Here is a 6,331-nt window from a genome sequence, read left to right as displayed (position 1 = left end):
TATTATAATATTCTTCACAGCTAGAAAAACATGCTCCTTTTAAAGGTATAGCTTGCACAGATATCAAAATTCTGTCGTTGTTTACTCACCCTCAAGTCATTTTCAAACCTGCAAAAGTTTCTTTCTTCACAAACACAAAGGAAGATATTTCAAAGAATGTGGTATAAACAGAACAAACAGTTGGCCACAGTTATTGACGTTTTTTGGTTTTCAGCAGAAAAAAGAAACTCCTACAAGTTTTGAAACAACTTGAGGGTGAGTAAATGCTGAACTATCCCTTTAAGAACAGGTCATGGAAAGATTATTTAGGGAACTCAAAATGGTTCTTTGAAATAAATGTGAAAACACTATTTTTATATATCAAATTTTTTACGTTTAAAAAACTGACATTACAGATTAGTCATAATAACACCTTGTACAATTCAGACATACCACCAATTCATTTTGAAAAAAAAAAGACTTCTTTGCATGTGGTTTGGAAAAATACATTGGAAACATTGTCACAGTTTTCAGATTGATGTATAAGCACTTCAATAGCAAATACGAGTTTAAACGTGAAATTATTTGAAAAAAGTGAACAAGACGAGCATGATTATTCACGTGTTGCTGTAGTCAGTTACTATAACTGGAGAGATTTAGTCTCAAATTATTTCCTGTTTATCTGACAGTTAGCTCTGTTCCTGTTTATTCTCCAACTTCATATAATCATATTCACATTCATTTATAAGAGCCTATTCTTTGTGATAAAGCTGCATGTTAGTCATAAGGAACATATGCATTCAGTGTCACTGCAATGTGATCAAGTTATTATTAAAGTAACAAAGATGTGTTCCTGCAGTGAGAACATTTCCCACTGGAATACTGATGTTTTTAAATGTGTTCTGTTGAAGGCAGCAGATTACTAAAGATACTGTTGGAGGTCACTTCACAAAGGGATATGTTACGTGCTCCAGCAGGATGTGTAACTTCCTCACTAATACGCACATACAAGCATGCACACACACACTGTGGAAAAAAACTTGCAGAAGTAAACAGCGTGCAGCTGACATGTGTCTCTGCCTCTGGGAAAATACAGGAAGAAGACTCGGGATTTGGTGCTGCCACACACAATAAGGTCTGACTTTCTCTCTAAATGGGTGCGTGGCAAAAACGCATTATTATGTAAAATCTGCAGTTATCAACGTTCGCAGAGATTGATGTTCTGTGATTGTTTGCATTGGTTCCATATGTGGTGTTAGGGGCCCAAAGGGAAAAAACCTCCCTTGTCATCAGCTCTACTCCCAGCAGATGAATTGCATGCACAAGGACCTGCAGGAAATGCAGGCAATTGGCCTCAAGCAATTTTTCAACCCTCAAAAAAAAGTTAATATGTAAATGAATAATTTTAATTGAATTGTTGAAATCAAAGATAATCTTGGTTTGCATGCCCTAATGAAAAAAAAACATCCTAAGATGGTTTTCTGGTTTAAAAAGATCTCATACCCTGGCCAACCTGATCTGTATTGGTAGCCAATGAGCTCGCTGCTCAAAATTCATAAATACTTGGATAGTGCCTGTTGGAGCAGTAGCAGCGCACTTCAGAAACCCTCCACCTTCCCCAGCTCCACCTGTAAAGCCAATACCAAACACATTTACATTGTCATGTACATTACAATGCCAATCCCTCAGAGAGTTGTAACAGAAATTAGCATGTTGCTAGGCTAATATCACACACAAATGTTGGGTGACATTATTAAAGGAAACATTTTTTAACAGTACAGTCTCATCTACTATTGTTCAACACATTTTTGCAGGCAAAATCCAGTCATTTCAATAGGAAATCATGCAATTGGAAATTTCATGTGAAAGATTTACATAAGCAGAATTCCCAAAGGGCTCAGGTTGTTCACTCAGATTCACTGTTTTCACCAAAAGGAAGCTGCTTGGTTTGAAAGTGACTTCTGTGTGTGCTCCGCTTCATAAAACACTACATTATTGACAACAGACACTGAATCTTTTTGATCATGAATGGGATCACACCTTAGAATCTGCAACAACCTTTCTTTCAAGCATGACTAAATTGTTTCCTACAGTAGTTAAGTAGCTCTGGTGCAACAAGTCTCTTTCTTGTCTCATGTGCAAAATAATAACGTCATAATCCAAATAAAGATAGAAATAAACTAGCTGTTTGTAATCTAGTCCCTATCAGTACAGAGAAGCTGTTCTTTTCCATTCTTTAATCTAATATTTGGCAGAGAACATCACTTCCCTTTTCTATAATTGTACTGTGTGAACTTCTGCACTCATCCCACATTCACAGACGTCTCTGACTCTTTGAGAACACTCTGGTTTTACTGGGCCAACAGTCATAGACTTACAAGCCAACAGAAAACAAAGCGATTTCAATGATCTAAATTAATTTGTGAATTTGCTGTATACCAAGAGTCTACTTAGATTAAAAACAACAGTGAACAGCTCATATTCAAGTTGGCCAGTGGCTGAAATATTATTTGTGTTTATTGCTTGTTTGGCTAATGCTGACGTTATATTGTATCTGTTTACTAAGAGCTCATAAAAAATTATTTATTGATTTATTTTAATGTTCTTATTCTGTGAGACTTCCAGACATTATCATCCAAATACTAGAAAATATCTTTTTTATAGACAATCATTTTTTTTAGATTTTTTAAATTTTTTTATAGACAATCAAAACCACAGACAATCATTGTCATAGCAATCCAGCACGGTCTGGTTTTCCTATTTCCATTCAGTTTACTTGTTTCCTTCAATATGTGAGATGTTTTTTTTTATATATATATATAGTTTCACTGGAATTGTTCAAATATTTGTGGTATCATTTTTTCAGACCAACACTGTGAGTCCATTCTTCGTGGTCTGAGTAGGATCATACTGCATTCATAAAGAGTAGAATTAGTGACATATTCTGAAATTCCCTTTGTGCTTTTATTACTCATTATTTATGAAGGATTGAGTAATTGTGATTATAAAAGTGATATGACAAAAATAAACCACAGACTGGTAAGTTATTAAGCCAAAAGTTGCTGAAGATAGCAATCTTCCTCTGATTGTGTGTGCTTACTGGCAGTCTGCTCTGTTTTCAAAGAACACTGATTTCTAAGCACCCACTTCATTGTTTGCTCAGAGGATTTAAAAGTGGTCAAGTTTCCTGCTCTTCCTCAGTATTAATTAATTAATTTGTGGTCCGTGTGCTGAAGCGCATAGTGCATTTTCCATGAACCTTGAACAAGGTACATTACAGGCTTTCTTTTAGAACCTTGCTCATGTAAAGCAGCACATTCTGTTCAAGAAAAAAAAAAATACAAAGTCGCACCTGAAAATTTATTTTAGCCTATACTCAATAACAACATAAAGACTGCAGCATTGCGGGTTAAAAAGAGGATTTTAATTTCATTTACTAGATTGACAAAGTCAATATTTGATTTTATATGTATGATATATTGGAAACCGGGGCAATTTGTCACAAGGGCTTTATCCCAGTGAGTGAACAACCAAATAATACAAATGTATATATATGATTGAAAACCATCTTAAATTGGGACAAAATATGTGTTTGTCAAAGTTGTAATTTTGTAAAATGTTATATAGGCTATATTGTATAATGTTTTATATATATATATATATATATATATATATATATATATATATATATATATATATATATATGTTATAGACTTAATATATTTTAGCCAAATGAGTTCATACAATTATTTATTTATAAATACATAATTATTTCCAAAATTTTTTTTTTTTTTATATATATATGTATATATAAGACCAATTACACAAGCAGTTTTCAATGTTGTGTTTATAATTGTTGCATTAATTGTTTTGTGCTTTATTGATTAAATTAAATTGAAAAGCCTTTCATTGTGTCAATTTACCCCAGAGTGCGTGGAAATTTTTTTTGGGCATTAACAGTGGAAAAGTTCAATTGGCTTTTTTTCTTTTTCTTTTGACCCAGTCTCTTTATATAACAAAATCTGTGAACATCACGAACACCAATCGCAAACAACATACATTGATGCCAATGGACTGTACCAAACAACCACACATCTGGAAAACCCACTGCAGGAAAGGAATGGGATTCCAGCACTAAAGAACAATGAACTGAATTCCAAGACCAGGGACAGGCCACATCTGGCTCACGGATGAGGACAGCTCAAAGACTCCTGCTGGACTTGTCAGTTCCTGATGGACATTTCTAATTTCTTTCTTTCCAGGAATATTACTCCATTTACTGCAGGAGAATCCCTGAACAGATTCTACAGTTGGCTTCACATGCTGCTTGCAAAAAATGATGCCTTGGAACAGAGAAGAGTCTTACATAATGCCCAAAAATGGCTAAAAGTGGCTTCACAGTGATGTAAAATACATAAATTAATTAATTAAAATAGATTAATAAATCCATATTTCTAGACCATAAAACACAATGACCTAATTAACAAATTAATGAACTAAATCAGGAACAGTAAAAATGTACAATACATTTCTGAGAACAAAAACTTTTGAAAAAAACACAAAAAGGGACTGCATGCATGTTCTGCTCTTCAGCAGCACAGGAAATGGAATCTTCAGAGCAGGAAGTCCTTGTCCCAGTGAGCGAACGGGCCAGTTTAGGCACATGCTGTCAGAAGCCCATGATGCACCTCCCTTCAGCTCTGATGAAAGTGTCTTTTTCCTCTCCTTTAGTTCTCATTTTCTGCACTCACCCCTTTTTCTGTACTAGTCTCTCTCTCTTTGCTCTCTCATATGTATGCCCGTAGTGTCTTCTAGAGAGAGCACGTTTTCATCATTTGCAGTTTCCTGTGATTGTTCTCTACTGGGCTAGCAGAGCCCCACCAGGGCCATGGCGTTATCTGGGAAAAGGTGGAATGTTAAATCACAGCCTTTCCTGTCTGTCAGCGGGAACCCCAGCCAAACACCACAGCCATAGACAGGGCCGCCCATGAACTCTGACCTTCAAAATGAAGCCCAGGGGAAGAGGCTGGTGCGTTTGCATCGCAGACCGCAATAATCCACAGCTCTTAATAATTCTTCAACCAGGACAGAAGATGTAGAAAAGAGCCAATGGAATCATTTCTTGAGGGATTCGCAGATGCGCAATGGACCGCGCATCCTTTTTAGGTCAAACTGGTTGCGTTGTTCGCGGCAAACGCTGCGGTCATAAATAATATTAATTGTCTTCTTTTTTTTCTTTTTTTTTCAATTGGACATACAAACGCCATCTGGTGAGAGAGGAATTCTCTAGCGTTGTGTGCGGGCAGTTTACAAACAGCTGCAGCAATGGAAAGCGGCTGTAATACATTTACATGGGATTCTTTCGCGCACACACATTTATGATTGGTTAATATCAAGAACAACCACACCATCCAGTTTTTTTTTCCTGCAATTAACTGAAGCTTTACTCACTGTCTGAGAATTCCCCACACTGCCTTTGGAGGAGAGTAACATGCACAACCATCCTCCCATAACAGTTTGGTTTTTTCATACAAGTACAGTTAACATAATGCTGTCTGCTCTTTGTCTTTAGCACCGTTGTTCTTTCAAGACACTGGGTGGTAATAAGTCACCAAATTATGTAAGATTCAACAACCCTGACGCATTATTTGTTTTCGTCGGTTAAGAGAAGACAGATGTTTAGAACTGGCTTGCGTTCAGGACTCTTACAACACAACATATTCAATGTTTTGAGCTCTGCCAGCATCAAAACACACACAGCGCAAGGTAAACTCCTTGAAAGGGTGGGAATAAATCCTTCCCAGAGTCCTTCAGGGCATTCAGAGTCAGGAAGGATAAGGAGGGTAGCTGGGAAAGGTTGAGAAGCTACAGACACACACACTTGCACGCATACACTACACAAGCACACCGTAACATGATGAAGGAGCCTCCTGGCAGCATGTTGCCGTCACTGTGGGCGAGGCATGAGGAAGGTCACAGGCCTGGTGGGGTGGATTAGCCCGCACTGGAAGGCCTGTAAAGTCTACCCTGGGAATCAGGCGGAGATTGAACAGATTTAGCCGAGGCTATATTCACTTCCCCGGGAAACGAGAAATATTTACCTCCCTGTAGGGCAGTTGGGGGTGGGGTAGAGAGGGGTCTGGGTGGGGTTTTCACTGGAGACAGACTCCCTGACCCACAGACTAGCGTGTATGCTGAAGTCGCCGCTATCTCGAGCAGGTCGTCATTCTCCCAGATCCTTCAGGAATAATTATCTCCATCTCTCACTGCGCTTACCATATGTCGCTTCATGCTGCGCTTTTATGGTATCCCAGCAGTCATTGTTATTTGCAGGCCTTTTCAATGGACTACT

This window comes from Carassius carassius, chromosome 17 (genome assembly GCF_963082965.1).
Source record: "Carassius carassius chromosome 17, fCarCar2.1, whole genome shotgun sequence".
Lineage (NCBI taxonomy): Eukaryota > Metazoa > Chordata > Actinopteri > Cypriniformes > Cyprinidae > Carassius > Carassius carassius.
This window is presented reverse-complemented; position numbering follows the sequence as displayed.